General features: G+C 37.9%; 1 protein-coding gene across 2 annotated transcripts in view; it reads right to left on the reverse strand.

Annotated features, from left to right (window-relative positions):
* LOC125226699 (bifunctional heparan sulfate N-deacetylase/N-sulfotransferase) overlaps positions 1-16,816 on the reverse strand; it is a 200,542-nt gene extending 183,726 nt beyond the window's left edge. For both annotated transcript variants that reach the window (XM_048130761.1, XM_048130760.1), the window contains exon 1: positions 16,649-16,816. The gene's annotated coding sequence lies outside the window, so the exon portion shown is untranslated. The remainder of the gene's footprint in view (positions 1-16,648) is intronic.
* Between the last annotated feature and the right edge of the window lie 1,520 nt (positions 16,817-18,336).

Raw genomic sequence — 18,336 nt, forward strand, 5'->3', positions numbered from 1 at the left:
CAGCATTACGCGGATGATTTGGCAGCAGTTGGCTCCGAGGACTTTATTCACAGCATAATCGCTAGCTCAGAGTAGATGGATTTGAATAATGTACGCAGAGTTATCTTACGTCTTTCATGAAGACATATATTTAAGTATTGAGCCCGCACAAGATTACAAGATTGATCATTGGATTTATTGATGTTTTATATGATACAGAAACAGATATAGAAACAGTAACAACAACAAACAGTGAGAACAAAAGTGCAAGCCTTCGAAGAATAGAGACGAGTGGAACGACGCCAAGCGCGACGAGATAAAGGCCCGACCACCTGCAGCCATCAACTATAATTTCATCGGAGGGGTGCTGACATGCAGTGAGTGTGGTGATGATGATGATATGATACCGGAATGCATAAACCGGTCTGTTCTAGTTCCAATAGTGACTCTGCATGTGAAACTGTTGTTTCTGTGTTCGAATCCCGGCAAGGAGAGTCCATTGAGAGAGGAGAGGTGGTATATTACCCGTTAAAAGTCACCCCGACGTTGCCAGATAGCTGTTATGAAGGAACCATGGGATGCTGAAAATTCTACCACGACCTGTTCTAGTGGCCCTTTATGCCAGAGTGCCTACACCGACGGGCTAGAAACTTATCTCGGTTCTGAGCCAAACGAATCTAGAAGTACAATTCTGACAATCTTGCCAAGTCGTCCACCCAAAGACATTATAAAACAGGCCCTAATACAGCAAACCATCCTCAGATATGTGAACAGGTCATATCATGCAACTGCGATCTGCCGATGCCTTCGCCAACAAGGTTAGCGCAATAACCATCCATTTTGGCAGCCAGCATGATACGCAAATGGTACTCGATTCAACAACGTAATAGTAAAAAAAAGTTTGTTCAGATACCAATGACACCAATGTACATAGTTGTGTTTTCATTCTGAAAATCTGAAATGTGATAACACAATTTTAACTGGCATGATTTAAAAAAGCCCTCTTTAAAAAAGATGGGGGCACTTAACGGGGAGGCTAAATATTTTATCAAAACCCAGTTATCCCATTTTAAATACAAACAATGGGCCACTCTGCTGTAAAAGTGTTTCCGCTTAATCGCCCTTTAAAATAGATTACGATGTGTTTATACATGGAATTGAATCTGCAAAATTGAAAACGGTAAGCCAAATACAAAATAGCCTTTTAGCATGCAAAGAAATAGGGTATCTTCTTTTCATTTATTCGCCTCAATAGCTTTGATCTTTTGGTCCTTTGAAAAACGCTACTCAAGATTCACAGAATATGCTTAAATGGTTTTCTATTTAACTCTCATCGAATATCTCATGGAATTTGCATTTCAAACATTCCGTCAATATTTCACTTTGAAGTTACAAATTTAATTTATTTACATTGCGTTAACTGAATAAATACTAATAATTTGTTTGAAGCAAATCTTCGACATTTTGGATGTCATGTTGTTTAAACAGATATGCCAGTATAAAATACCATTTATTACAGACGGAGATACAAAATCGTAGCACTGAACGACGAGCTATCTTTGGATTTGGATCTAAATCTAAACACATAAAACCTGCAAACATAAACAATAGTCGTCATTTCACCAAGTTGCTGATTCTGAGCACACCACATATATCGATGAATAATTCTACGGACCAAAAATACCTATTTACAATGTGATATTTCGCGTTTTGTACACATAGTCAAATACAGTCTCCATTAACACATAGCTGGGACATCAGTCAGACACATACACATAGGTACAATAATGTTAAAACGAAACAGTAGCGAAAATACTGAGGTACCTTTCAATTTGGGAATGTTAGTTAAATATACTCGTGGTATTAACTAGATTAATCGAAAAAAATTGTCCATTAAGAACAACTCAGTCAAAAGATATTGCGAAAAAATCTTTTTCTCAAACATGCAATGAAATATTGTCTTTACGTTCCTTAAAATGGGCTGGGAAGTATCACTTTTTGGGCGCAACAACTCGAGAGGACTGTAAAGGGATTTCATATTATTTTTTAGGCCTAGGCCTGCAAAGTAACTTTTTTTTTATAAAATATTGTCCTTTAGAGCATTTTTTTTTATTTCATTGTATGTTTGAGAAAAGCACTATACATGCCTCGGCGTGAAAACGGATTCCCGGCCTCGTATCCCTATCCGGCCTCGCTCGCACGCTCGCTCGGCCGTATATACCCACTTGCCCGGAAATCCTCATTTTCCCGGCCTCTGATGTAATGTACTATAAAATCGAGGTGCCGCTCTCGACTGTTTCATCCTCCAAAATTTAATCAATGATCTTTAATCTGAATGCCAATGAAATAATCTGTGTCGGACCGTTTACTTTTTTTGGCTTTTTTGCGCTATAATGAAAAAGGTCGTTTTTGGATGGGGTCTAGCGTCTTTACAAATCAAAATATAAAAAAAACGGTCCAACACAGATAAAAATAATAATAATCTGTGTTGAAAAAATCATTGCTCTAACTTCAAAAACCAGGGAGGAAATAATCGAGAGAGTTTGTATGGAAAAATGACCGATCCTATTGCGTCCTAATAAGTCGTGTTCGAAAATAAACATATTTTCTTTCCGTGAATTTAAGTATAGGTAATAACAGATATTTATTAATTATAATATAATGTTATCAAATAAATATAAATATGCTACAGTTCGAAATTCAATGTATTTTTGTCACTTTTAAAATACTTCGATTCCTGGGAGGAGAGTCAATAACCGCAGCACCTTGATCAAGCCACCGAATCCTAATCAATTCACCGAAAAGTAGAACTAGTAAAACAAAATGTTGCAACTTACATAACATGACACCCTACAGAAATAATAAGGCCTCATTCAACAATTTCTGAATTGGATTACACAATACTCGGACATCAGCTTACGCTTCAGTGTTCAGTTGTATGCAAACAAACAATATAGAAGCGAACCGGACGCACCGGACGCCATGGCAGTGTTCCCAATGCACTGAGTACAGGCGAATAAACTATAGTGGCGCCAGTTCAAAATAATATATTTTCTTTCTCAATGTTGCTCCTATATCACGGATTGCTTTAAGATGGAGAGCCAATTGCTATTGATGGAAGATTTTGACTTGAGTGTTGCTCCCTAAAATTACGTTAAGTTTGTGTTTGACATTATTTTCGCCCTAATATGCTGCATGTCAGTGTCAACCGAAGACCAAGGCCTCACATAATACTTAAATTGGTGTGAAAGTTCGACTCGGACGCCATTAATTGTAACATCAGCCATGAAATGACCGAACGCATGCGACAACCGTGTAAGATAAAGCGTCCGTTGTCTGAACAAAGCGTCCGATTAAATCAACGCGGCCATCGATTGTCGTTGCAGCACAAATCTATGTACAACCATGAATTTGCTAGTAAACATACTGTCCATTGAGAGGAGGGGAGGAATCGTCCTATGGTCTTTACTCAACGTATCTATTTAGTTACCTGCAATAATATGTTACACAATGAAGTCAGCAAAAATCTGATACGAACTTATCTGAAAACCATAAGAGCGTGTCACATACAATGATTTTAAAATTGTATTCTACTTTTGACAACACCGTTCTAGGATATATGACATAATTTTGGGTCCCATATTGTTATATCGGGGTACCTATACCTACTAGGTAGGGTAAATCTACTAGAGATTGTGGAAAACCGCCGGAATGGGGGAGGTAGGTATGCCCGACCGTTTGCAGTGGAAATATAATATGACGTTTTATCTAAATATATAAAAGAAGAAGCTGACTGACTGACTGACTGACTGACTGACTGACTGACTGACTGACTGACTGACATATCAACGCACAGCCGAAACCGCTGGTCCTAGAGATTTCAAATTTGGCACGTAGGTTCCTTATATAGTGTAGAGGAGCACTAAGAAAGGATTTTCCAAAATTCACCTCCTAAGGGGGTCGAATGGGGGTTCAAAGTTTGTATGGGGAAACAAGATTAGTTTGACTATTTTATTCGAAACTTCACAGGAAGATTCCTTAAGACATATGATTGAATACGTGTTTCAGGTTTTTTGAAAATTTAACCCCTAAAAGGGTGAAAAGGGAGTGATAAAGTAAAAAAATCAATATGGGTATCGTTTTTATGGTTTATCGGGTCGCTGATCACGATAAATACAACGTTTTAAAAATCTAATGAGGCGGAAGTGAAATATCATCTCCTCTGTTGTGGTGCAAAAGGGTTTAAATATCAAAAAAATATATTGACTGACGGACATATCAAAGCACAGCCGAAACCACTGGTCCTAGAGATTTTAAATTTGGCACGTAGGTTCCTTATGTAGTGTAGAGGAGCGCTAAGAAAGGATTTTCCAAAATTCACCTCCTAAGGGGGTCACATGGGGGTTCAAAGTTTGTATGGGGAAACAAGATTAGTTTGACTATTTTATTCGAAACTTCACAGGAAGATTCCTTAAGACATATGACTTAATACGTGTTTCAGATTTTTTGAAAATTTTACCCCTAAAAGGGTCAAAAGGGGTTAATAAAGTCAAAAAACTAATATGGGTATCGTTTTTATGGTTTATCGGGTCGCTGATCACGATAAATACAACGTTTTTTAAATCTAACGAGGCGGAAGTGAAATACCTTCTCCCCTGTTGTGGTGCAATGGGGTTTAAATATAAAAAAAATATATAGACTGACGGACATATCAACGCACAGCTGAAACCGCTGGTCCTAGAGATGTCAAATTTGGCACGTTGGTTCCTTATATAGTGTAAAGGAGCACTAAGAAAGGATTTTTCAAAATTCGCCTCCTAAGGGGTCAAATGGGGGTTCAAAGTTTGTATGGGGAAACAATGTTAGTTTCACTGTTTTATGCGAAACTTCACAGGAGGATTGCTAAAGACATATGACTAAATACGTGTTTCAAGTTTTTTAAAAATGTACCATTTAAAAGGGTGAAAAGGGGTGATAATGTCAAAAAACCAATATGGGTATCGTTTTTATCGTTTATCGGGTCGCTGATCACGATAAATACAACGTTTTTAAAATCTGACGTGGCGGAAGTGAAATACCTTTTCCCCTGTTGTGGTGCAATGGGGTTTAAATATCGAAAATAGCCATATGGATTTCTTTTTTATGTTTACTTCTGGTTCAAGAGATTTCAAATTACACGTAAGTTCCTTAGAAGAGCACTAAGAAAGGATTTTTCAAAATTCACCGTCTAACATGATAATTTGACAGGGACAGGAACAGGGACGGGGCGGGGCGGGGCGGGACGGGACGAGACGGGAGGGGACGAGCCGGAACAGGGATAAGGGTAGGGATAGGGATAGGTATAGTAATAGGGATAGGGATAGGGATAGGGATAGGGATAGGGATAGGGATAGGGATAGGGATAGGGATAGGGATAGGGGAGGGACGGGGACGGGGAATATATATGGTAAGCGTGTTCAGTGGATACATGTAGAAGTATAATGCCCCGCTGCACCTTAATCGAAATAATTGCGGACAAATGTACCTACATAGAAACCTACGGATCCAAATGAAAATCTTATTTTTTGTAAACGTTTGAATAAGAATACTTTTATTACGCGGGCGAAGCCGCGGGTAAAAGCTAGTGACTGATATAACGAACGGCCCGCCATTCATCGTCAGCTAAGAACCCTTAACTTAGACGTGTACCTACTTAGTTTAAAAGCGAAACAAATAACGATTAGGTGTTGTTCTTTGTTAGTTACATACCTAATTTTAGGTAGCCTTTATACAGTATATTTCATACGAGTTAGCGATAATTTCGTAACAATATTTGGGAAACGACGGTGCAAACAGCAATATCGCGTGAGTGCGAACACGCTTCACAATCAGATCTTAATGAAGTCTGAGCTTATTTTATTTTATTTGGCCCTAGTTACTTGGCTCTACTTGGTAGTAATTCTCAGGTAACTAGGTGTCAGTCGGTATATCTTTTGACCAACATAAAAAATCAAGACTATTAATTAAGGTCCGACCGAGATCTCGGTCTCGGTCTCGGTCTCGGCATTCTCGGCCGAAAATCGGGCCGAGATCTCGGTCTCGGCTCTCGGCCAAAATGGGCCGAGATTCTCGGTGAAACCGAGACTCAGATTTTGAATTTATTGCGCACTCGCGTCCAATCGGTTTTTAGCTACCCTTTGATTACATCGCCCGTTTGGTATCCCGATTTTAGTGATTTTGGTAGGTTATTTATCGATATTATAAGCTATGGCGCCTGCTTACCATCAGGCGAGCCGTATACTTGTTTATCACTGATGTAGTCTATTTTGCTACGGTAGATAGGTAAGGGGTGCGGTAGGTTTGGGTAGTTACGGAACCAAACACTAAACACGGCCCGACATGCTCCTGGATTCCTGATTAATAGGCGAATTTCGGTTATGAAAACATTGTTTGCAAAAATTGCATGTTTTTCGCTGTTTTATAAATTCTCGGTCTCGGTCTCGGTCTCGTTCTCGGCCGAGACAAAAATATCGTTCTCAGTCGGACCTTACTATTAATGTACCTTTTGTTTGCTAAAAAGAAAAGGTTAAAGGTTTGATCAATCAATAATAAGACTTGGCTAAATGTTTCCACAATTCTATAACATTAACAACTAACTGTTTCGTGTCGTTAACGTGGCAGCTACTGTAAAGCAATGATATAGCATGTTAACAAGCAGACAAATTGCCTGAAGTCTGTATTACACGGACGCTCGGAACACCACCAGAGGGATTGACGAGTGCGTTGCGCGCTTTAGAAGGTAGCTCTTTACTTGATAGATTAGGACTTAGGACTTTCAGTTTACCAGCAATACAGTCCCCCTACAGACATTATACTGTTACATCTCTAAGAAAAAGGACAATTATTAGTCTTAACTATTCAGTCGTCTTTGACAAAATAGAATCCCATTGATCGGCTCAGTCCACCGCCAGTGGGTCGAGTGTGAGTGACAAGCGAGCCAGATAATGCTCGCGAAACAAAGCGGCGCCTGATCTAATCAAGGATTCAATACGGAGATCCAGTGTAAGCACCTACTCGCCCGACTGTTATGGTAAAGGGTACGTGATATTAATCCAAAGCTCGCTGTGATAAATTATGAGGCAATAATTCAACGACAAATCGAGTTTCGAATTTATAATTTAGTAATCATCCGTTTTAAGGTCGTGTAAATTGGCAGAAATTGTGTTGCAATTGACACAAACTAACGGAACTGCATGTCATACATGTGTCAGAAGAAAAAGTACCCAAGCTCTCTATCTATAGTGTCGGAAGCCAGATTTGAACATTTCGAAGCAGCGCCGAAAACATATGATCAGTTTATGTACATAACGGTCCGCCACTTAAAAAAATACAAATCAAAAAATAAGCGCGTTACAAAACACGGAGAAACTAAAAAGCAAAAAATAATAAACCTTTGAATTCAGATTTCTTATCGTATTGCAATAATCTAAACATCCAAATTATAAACAAATCAATTATTTTTGCAGTCGGTACCAGACCTGTTCGTCGCCTTGCTATTGCCTGTTTGCCCCACCCAACCATACGCAGGCTGGCACCGACTCCAAAAATAATTGATTTGTTTATAATTTGGATGTTTAGATTATTGCAATACGATAAGAAATCTGAATTCAAAGGTTTATTATTTTTTGCTTTTTAGTTTCTCCGTGTTTTGTAACGCGCTTATTTTTGAAGGCGGTTTTATTTTTTGTTAAAAAAGTTTATTTATTTGTTGATTTTTAGTGGTTCCTATTGATATTATATGTATCAGTCCGAATACATGTACACTAGTGAAAGAATTATCCTTTAACTCCTAACCATTGAGGAGTTGACCTTCCATCATCAGCTCAGCCACATAAAATTATTACCATCAGGCGTAAATACTGGTTTACCTTTGAAAAATACACTGAAAACATTACATGTGCCTATAACATTTGAAGAGTTCCCTCGATTTCTCCAGGATCCCATCATCAGACCCTGACTTGGTGCCAATGGGACCATCTCGGGGTTATACCCGTTCGATCAAAAAAAAAATTTTGAAAATCGGTCCACAATTCTCGGAGATATCGAGGAACATACATACAAAAAAAAAAAAAACATTCAGTCGAATTGAGAACCTCCTCCTTTTTTGAAGTCGGTTAAAAATATTATTCGTTATCAATTATTATATTACAATATTTAAGAGGTAAAATAATTTAATCGCCTAGTCAGTTCCCTAAGCTGTACCTAATCTGCAGTCAAACAATGCATTCGTACAAGAGAATATTGTGTGAGCCCTTCATACCAGCGAGCAGTTTGTTTTTCTACGATGTGTAAGCCCGTGTCGGCATCGGTACGATCCCTTTATTTTGCGGACACGGGTTTATGTTTTTCAAACTGGTGACGATGACAGGAGTCGTTCGCACCATGTATATTTTACGATTTTATTTTATTGGTGCCGTGAATTTATTGTATTATTCCCATGTATACTGCCGGGAAAGGTCCGGTTTCCGGTTTAATACAAACATTGTTAAATACCTAAGTCTACAGTCACCGTCGTCACCGACGACAAGTCACTACAGGGCACAATCTTAAGTAGGACCCTTACGTAGGTACCTATCCGTGACCATTCCCAAGAAAGTAACACTGTATGTCTGTCTGACCAGGACAGATTTTGATGGAGTTTGACATATACGGAGATTACGGTGTAAGACCCAGAGAAAGACATATTTATGATAGTTCTCATCATTCTCATCAATCATCATCACGACACATCAACACTCCACATAGGTATAGTCAACCAATTTGAATCATAATAGGCCACTGTAGAACCCTTTCACAGTAAAAGCAGTAGAAGTCAAACTGACTTCTATAGCAAATAAAGCACACTGTCAATACGACACGGTTCTAGAGTGGCCTAGGATTCTAATTGGTTGACTGTACTCTGGTAGAAGCTTGTAGTGGATAATAAACTACTGTTATAATCAAGTTTAAACTTTCATTAAACATGTAAAGACTTAACATTAAGCTCTCGCTCAACAAAACGATGAAAAAATATCTGTAGAGCATCACGGCATAACGCCAGCGCCAGCCGTATTGTCATAGATCACAATCTAGTTCAGCCGCGTTAAGAATTCATAAAGCTTGAATAACTCTTAACAAGAGAACGCTGTTGAGCGATATAATTTAGGGTGGTTATCAGGAGGTGGAGACGCCAGCAATTGAGACATTACGTTGTTTGGCGGGTCCGTAACGAGCAACTTGCTTAATGCACGCAACAAATTACTTACTACAACGCTGTTGGGCCGCCGTGCGGGCCACACACTGACATTTCACAAAGGTCACATGTACGGCCAACGTCAAAGATATGTTTACACTTTTGCACCCTGTTTCGTTGTAACAAGGTGGATAATGTGTACATATGTATAACGACGACTATACACATACGATTGTGAACGGCACAAAGGATTTTCTGAAATACCGCATCGCTTGCTCGAGTCCGCAAAATGCGCGATACACATGTGGTACACGTGTATTTCTTGAAATTTGCGGTTCTTAACATTTCAGCGCATGATATATGATATATGTAGGTATTTTAGGTGAACATAATTCTTGGGCATTTTAACTTAAAACATTTTATTTTTTCAAGATTTAGATTGAATTTAGAATAATTATATTTTTGGGCAGTTTCCTTCTAGGCTAGGAAGCCTAGGACAAAGGCTTACCCTTTTATAGATTTATTTAAGATCATATATTTTTATATATATTTAGCCTTCTTTCCACATTCTTGTCTTTCTTCTTTACTTTTCATTTCATTTGTCTTTTTAGTTATTTGTGGTCCCTGTTAGGGTAAAGGCCTCCTCCAAGCTTTGCCATTTTACTCTGTTCTGAGCGGTGTTTTTAAGCGGGGGATTTAAGATCACATCATTCTATAACCAAAGCTCCCGCGAGTGGATTTTTCTCCACCGCACTGAAAGTAGCCGTGGGCATCGTATTTAATCAATTCATTAGAACACAACTCCAACACAATACAAGAAGGCAGTCTCTCCTTAGACTTAAGGTTCAATAGCACTTTTACCATCCAACATTACGCATATACCATTTAGAAAACCCATAAAAAGTCCAGTCCTGGAATACTCTTCTGGTGCCAGTGTCACCTCATTGCTTTAGGACAAGGTCCCGGTAACTCCTCCACAACCTCCTCAGACATAGTATTATTACAACTTTTCTTTATTGAAAGACATCCCAAATGGAGATAATAAACTAGAAGAAGATAAGATATTGAAACCATATGGAGCAGATCTGCTCCTAATCATACCAAATGTTATGGCCAACATTCTTCAATCTTTGCCACCAGTTTTCATGTCTGGCTTGCAGCTCAATTTTATCTTTAACAACAAGCACAATTTTATTTATTTATATTTCTATACTGAACAAATACCAGAAATGCCTTTATCAATCAATCAATCAATCAAAATATTCTTTATTCAAATAGGCTTACAATAAGCACTTTTAAATTGTCAACAGTGTACAATACCATAAAATGCCAAAGGCATTCTTGGCCAGCCAGCAATATTCAAATATTGTACTATGGGCTGCCCCTTAATAATAGCCAAAAATACTCTTGTCTTGTAGCCAACTGTGATACTAAGCCTAATGGCAGAGCCAGTAGTTGACAACACTGGATTAGCACAGCAAAATTCCCAAATAGGTATTTTTTCACAAGCTACCACAAAATATATTTTGTTATTTGGGTTGGAGGTATACTAAACACAATATGCAGATGCTTTTTGGATGTATACAGACATCCAAAAGCCAAACTGGGTTTGTATTATATCACTCTTTATCTCTCAGGCTCAGGTATTTTTGCCCAAATTTTCATTCTGTATGAAGCATAGTATCTCTATAGTAGTTGCCCTTTGTTTATTAGAATATAAAATACACTAAGCTACCTTGATACCTATACAGTGTAGGGCTCTGGATATTCGTTACTACCCGCCGATCCGTGCGTCCGGCCCCTTAGCCCCGGCGGTGCTAAGCGTCCGAACTACCCGAACCCGCCGAAGTCCGTTCCCGTGTAGTGCCGTTCGCGCGTGTAGTGCCGAATCGGCGTTCGGGGCCGGACGGCCGGACGCACGGACTTCGGCACCGTTCGGGTATTGAACACACGAGGCGGCCGGCGGACCGATCGACTTATTGCCGTGCCGGTTTGTATTTAAAAAATAGGTGAATTTTAAAATTTATGTTAATATAGCGAACGAATACGAATTGGTTTTATACATACTCATTTTATTTGAGTCAATAACGTGTTAATTATATTTTTTGCACTTATTCCCGTTACATTATAGGCTATACAAATATTACAAACGTATTCTTATAGGTCCATACTTTCGCCAGGCACACTAGTCTATTGGTTTTTTCGATAAAGTTGCTTAAGGCAATTGCAAGTTTAATGGACTTTATTTGTCTCTAGGTTAACTAATAGAAGGGTATTGGTTTGTGTGAAAAATACTATATTAGTTATATTAATTGATTGTTTTATGATATTCATGGGGACTTACTAACTACCTATAAGGACCATACCACCTATAGGTACTTACTATATTTACAGATGCTGACAAATATACTTGAAAATATTGTCTTCGGTTACCGCGACAGTTACTCATGCAATTTATAATAGTTATATCTATGTCTTATAGTTTTAAAATAAATAAATAAATATTGGGGACATTACACAGATGGACTTAGCCCCAAACTAAGCGAAGCTTGTACTCTGGGTGCTGCGCGACGATATACATACTTAAATAGATAAAATACATAACTATGGAAACGGATTATATCGCGTATACTAAATGAAATGTATTTGAACTATCGAGTTATTAATTTTTATCTAAGAAGTTAGTAGAATTAACGTCGCATGAGAAGACAAAGGTAATAATGACTTGTGGATGGCACAATAACCAATACCCGTGGTGATTTTTACTAATAATAATGACACTCATACCTCACACCCGGCTTCCCTTTGACAAGGACAAACCTTTTGTTTGAAAAGTTCTAGATGTAGCAGCGCTGTTTTACAAATACCTAGTTAAGGATGGTATATTTTTATTTTTTATTTTGAAGGGAACCACCTTGAAGTGAATATGTATCCATAGTCCTGGTTCTTAACTTGCGCTAGTAGGATAGGGTGTGACAAAAAGCATGAGACTTGACATGTATATAGGTAACTTACAAACACAACAGAAAAAAATAAAAGTACGCAGACGCCGAGGTGTCAATGTTTCCCCTCTTTTCCCTCATTTTTATATCACTACTAGCTTTTACCCGCGGCTTCGCCCGCGTAATAAAAGTATTCTTATTGAAACGTTTACAAAAAATAAGATTTTCATTTGGATCCGTAGGTTTCTTTGTAGGTACATCTGTCCGCGATTATTTCGATTAAGGTAAAGCGGGGCAATTCTCGACTGGAGGGCCATTGTAACTGATCTATTTGCTGTACGGTCCAGTTTTGGCTGACTGTACCTTACACATATTAATATTGTTTTAAAAGAAATTCTTGCAATGATTGTAGAATTGTTACACAGCGACCACAGCGTAGGTGCGAATATGTATGTATTTTACCTATATAAATATTTATACTGGGGAAACTTCATACAACCCACATAGCCAGTATCTCGACGCTATGGTCGGTAGGGTAAAAAGTACTTCCTTGCATCATCGCTTACAATTTTTTCCATTTTGCTTATACTTATTGCAAACGTAAACATATAAAAGGCAAGCAAACAACGATCTTCTTACAGCACATTGAATGTAATAGTTTACGGATGCAGGATACTCGCCGATGCCTACTTACTAATACCTTCCCACTGGGCCACCTGCATTTTACACTGCCTAAATATCGATTGCCGACCGATTATTCCGACCCCAATCCCTATTCTTATCCCCGTCCCTATCTCTATCTTTGTCCCCGTCCCCGTTCCGTCCCTGTCCCCGCCCCTCCCCTATCCCTATCCCCGTCCCCGTCCCCTATTTTTATCCCTATTTCTATCCCTATCCCTATCCCGATCCCGATCCCGATCCCTATCCCCACCCCTACCCCTATCCTTATCCCAATCCCAATCCCTATCCCTATCCCTATCCCAATCCCTATCCCTATCCCTATCCCAATCCCAATCCCAATCCCAATGCCTATCCCTAACCCTATCCCTATCCATATCCCTATCCCTATCCCTATCCCAATCCCAATTCCAATCCCTATCCCTATCCCTATCCCTAACCCTATCCCTATTCCTATCCCTATCCCAATCCCAATCCCAATGCCTATGCCTATCCCTATCCATATCCATATCCCTATCCTTATCCCTATCCCTATCCCAATCCCAATCCCAATCCCAATCCCTATCCCTAACCCTATCCCGTTCCTGTCCCTGTCCCTGACCCTGTCCCTGTCTCTGTCCCTGTCCCTGTCCCTGTCCCTGGCCCTGTCCCTGTCCCTGTCCTTGCCCCTGTCAAATTATCATGCTAGGAGGTGAACTTTGAAAAATCCTTTCTTAGTGCTCCTCTAAGGAACTTCCGTGTCAATTTGAAATCTCTTGAACCAGAAGTAAAGATAAAAACTAAAGCTATACTTATGGCTATTTTGGATATTTTAACCCCATTGCACAATAACAGGGGAGAAAATTTCTTTTCCACCTCATTAGATTTAAAAATCGTTGTATTTATCGTGATCAGCGACCCGATAAACCATAAAAACGATACCCATATTGTGTTTTTGACTTTACCCCCTTTGCACCCCTTTAGGGGTCAAATTTTCAAAAAACCTGAAACATGTATTTAGTCATGTCTTTAGGAATCCTTCTGTGAAGTTTCGAATAAAATAGTCAAACTAATCTTGTTTCCCCATACAAACTTTAAACCCCCATTTCACCCTTTTAAGAGGAGAATTTTGAAAAATCCTTTCTTAGTGCTCCTCTACGCCATATAAGGAACCTATGTGCCAAATTTGAAATCTCTAGGACCAGCGGTTTCGGCTGTGTGTTGATATGTCAATCAGTCAGTCAATATCTTCTTTTATATATTTAAACCCCATTGCACCACAACAGGGAGAAGGTATTTCACTTCCGCCTCGTTAGATTTTAAAAAACGTTGTATTTATCGTGATCAGCGACCCGATAAACCATAAAAACGATACCCATATTGATTTTTTGACTTTATCACCCCCTTTTCACCCTTTTAGGGGTTAAATTTTCAAAAAACCTGAAACACGTATTCAGTCATATGTCTTAAGGAATCTTCCTGTGAAGTTTCGAATAAAATAGTCAAACTAATCTTGTTTCCCCATACAAACTTTGAACCCCATTTGACCTCCTTAGGAGGTGAATTTTGGAAAATCCTTTCTTAGTGCTCCTCTACACTATATAAGGAACCTACGTGCCAAATTTGAAATCTCTAGGACCAGCGGTTTCGGCTGTGTGTTGATATGTCAGTCAGTCAGTCAATATCTTCTTTTATATATTTTTTTGATATTTAAACCCCATTGCACCACAACAGGGGAGAAGGTATTTCACTTCCGCCTCGTTAGATTTTAAAAACGTTGTATTTATCGTGATCAGCGACCCGATAAACCATAAAAACGATACCCATATTGATTTTTTGACTTTATCACCCCCTTTTCACCCTTTTAGAGGTTAAATTTTCAAAAAACCTGAAACACGTATTCAGTCATATGTCTTAAGGAATCTTCCTGTGAAGTTTCGAATAAAATAGTCAAACTAATCTTGTTTCCCCATACAAACTTTGAACCCCCATTTGACCCCCTTAGGAGATGAATTTTGGAAAATCCTTTCTTAGTGCTCCTCTACACTATATAAGGAACCTACGTGCCAAATTTGAAATCTCTAGGACCAGCGGTTTCGGCTGTGCGTTGATATGTCAGTCAGTCAGTCAGTCAGTCAGTCAGTCAGTCAGTCAGTCAGTCAGTCAGTCAGCTTCTTCTTTTATATATTTAGATTTTCAGATTTTTTATATTGTTATGAAAACCGTGAAAGCTATAATCACGATATTTAGGAAAAGTATATTCTCCATAAAATTTTCTACAATACTGTCTTTTAAAGTAGGTGTCTTTTAAAGTGGGTAGGTAAGCTTTTAACTCATCATTTTCAAATTATGCTTAAGTCCCCCGAATAATATTTGTTTTTAACTACTAGGGGTAGCACTATCGACTGTTAGTAATATACTTTAAATGGAAGTATTGTAGAGAATTTCATGGTACTTCTCCTAGACATCTTTCTGGTAAATACCTACTCGTAATATTCCTTTAGTAGTTTTCGTGAAAATTTAAAAACGCTAAAAATGGGAGATAATAGTAGCTGAAGAGATTGACTCCTCGGCGTGTTTCTACTTCTATTTATTCTTATGAACGTCAAAGCTATGTCCATACCAAGTTTCATGCTTTCTGACATCATACTAATTTAGGCCACTGAAAACTCGTGCTCTATATAATAATGCCTAAAATGTAAAACATGGAAAAAATCGAGTAGTTAAAATTTGTCCCCCAGTCACAATTGCTCCGCTGTCCCTTTTTCATTTTACTTATTAAGGTTTTATCATTTTTGGTTCTTTAAACTGATTTTAATATTCGCTTGAACCGAAAACGCGAACGACCATCAAGCATCACTATACGTCGAGAACGGATCGGACCCGCGGGTTTTTAGAGTCCGTCGATCCGGACACACGGACTACACGGGTACCCGGACTTTAATTACGCGACCGGGAGCCCTAATACAGTGTTATGATGCTATGGCTTACCAAAATATCTTGGGGCATAAACCTAATAATGGCTCTTATAGGACTACAATAATAGCAAAATTATACATAACAATATGTACAAAAGGCTAAATAAAATTTTATGGAGACACACAGACTTCTTGTTACCAATACTTTTCAAATAGAATAAAATTCTGAGGATAGTATTCAAAACAATTTCAATGTACATGGTAGGTGCCTATTACTTATGTATTATCAGCGTTATATAGCATCTAAAATTTGTGTAATGATATGTATACAGATTTAGTTTAATTTATTATTTGAGAGTTCCATGATCCGTGACGAATACCGGGATAATGCAAGGAGGATGATGTGTTTAATTTATTAATTTGCAAAAATTAGGCAATCACTTTAAAAGTAGATGTTTACTCGGATAATATTTTAAACCTCTGTTGGATTTTTTATTATAACATGGTATTTTTCTGTGTATATTGAAATTGTTAAATTATATATTGTAGTGTATTTGTATAGGTACCGTTGGAAAAATGTTTATGACAGAAATAGTAACATTGTATGATTATGTCAGCAAGAGTGTATAAAATATCATCATTAAATTTGATATTCTCTTCAAGCTCAATCTTAATTTCATAAAATTTTATTATATAAAAAGTAACCTGAAGTTTCCACATATGTGATGAAATAACTTTACTGTTTAAATTTAATACTGTTGTCATAAAAAGGTTACCTGTGTTTACTTCAAAACATCATAATTATATTATGAATAGGATTTTTTTTTATTGATAAGTATAATCTCGCCTTTATACGCAGAACTTACATTTTGACCTACACGCTTAAAGAAAACTTGAAATGTGGAGGTCTAAAAACTTATTAGTCTTATTCACTATCATACCTTCGAATGGTTCTCCTCTCCGTAATAAAATTTATCTAAAAGCAGCACAGCACTAACACTTCCATTCGGTTCTTGATAAGTCGATAAAAACTTAAATGAAAAATACACAAAAACAGCTTTTTTACAAAATCACAAACATTTTCTTCCAGCCCTGCGTCGTCTTCCTAACATTCCTAACAAAAAAACTAACCATAAATAATCATGACATGATGTGACGTTCCGAAAGCTTTCTTAATTTGTTTAAGCTTTGATTAAAAACGCAGGTTCTAAAATGATAATTTTTGACGTGATAACGTCTAATAACTTGTTACTACGGGCAGCATGCACGAAAAAGATGACGTCACTGTCCCGTTTCGCAATATAGCTTTAGCGCCATCTATTGGCGCGCGTTGGAACTAAGCGGCTGATCGATGCGCTCGGTATGGTTATAGCGTGTGGCCTGAGTAAAGCACCACAGCTGGGACAGATGGCGCGCCCGTGTGTTGTTCTCGTTAAGCTGAGTTTAGACCGGCAAGTTATTGCTGCAAGTTTTGAGACGCAACTATAGGTAAGAGTGAGTGGCAAATATCTGCATCTCTTTCTAGCATATACTTCTGTCTCAAAACTTGCAGCAATAACTTGCATGTCTAAACTCAGCTTTACAAAATTAATTATTGTAATTTATACGACTTTTTACAGAACATATCCCGTCTGAACTCATCATAGATTTAGAATTATTAAACTAGATTGTGTAGTTAGGTCAAAAAGTGTGTCCACATGAGAGGTCATTGTTTGGGCTGGTGTCCCTCTCGCACTTACTGACAATGTCAACATTATTCAGTGAACGTCGTTTTTAATTATACAAATCTTTGATTTATTGGCATCAAAATAATTACATTGTAATTATTTTCCAATTCTTTGAAATATATCGAAACCCTAGTTTGAAAATAACACTAAAATAATATAAGAAGTTATAAAGTCAGGTAATATATATACATATATAAAAATACTACTATTATGGCTCATTAACACTGGCCACACGTGCGAGAGGGACACCAGCCCAAACAATGCCCTCTCATGTGGACCGTTTCCGATAGTTCAGAATAGCGAAAACGGTCACCTTTTTGTCTCAGTAATAAGGTTCAATTTAGTATGGCAAAAAATGTGATTCCGCTGTCCCCTGTCTTTGGAACTCACTGACAATGACATTTGGGCCGCTAAACATGGTACAATAGGGACTGAGCTCACACTTTTTTGCCATACTAAATTGAACTTTATCACCGGTGCAGAAAGGCGTTCTTGTCAGACTAGTAAAAGTTTTTGGGTTAACAACTCAATCTAGCTTAATATATATAAATCTATGGCATAGAACAACATGTCGGGTCCCTATATATAGGTCTAAGGTTTTATTTGAAAATTGAAATGGTCATACAATGCCAAAAATTGTAAGTATTTGCAATATTACTTTCTATTATAGTAAAACATATATTTTTTTAAGGATTATAATATATAAGGTCCTAATTTATTAGATGCAGATATTTTTACAGCTGATAGTACTCGGTCTCTGGAGTATATTAAACCGTGAAACATTATAGCTTTTACGATGTTTTTTTGGAGAAAACGGAAAAACTAATTTGCTACGTAAAAACACCCTGTTTATGTGATTATTAAATGAAAACTCATTGAACAGATTCTATAGTTCCTCTTTT

This window comes from Leguminivora glycinivorella, chromosome 5 (assembly GCF_023078275.1).
Source record: "Leguminivora glycinivorella isolate SPB_JAAS2020 chromosome 5, LegGlyc_1.1, whole genome shotgun sequence".
NCBI lineage: Eukaryota > Metazoa > Arthropoda > Insecta > Lepidoptera > Tortricidae > Leguminivora > Leguminivora glycinivorella.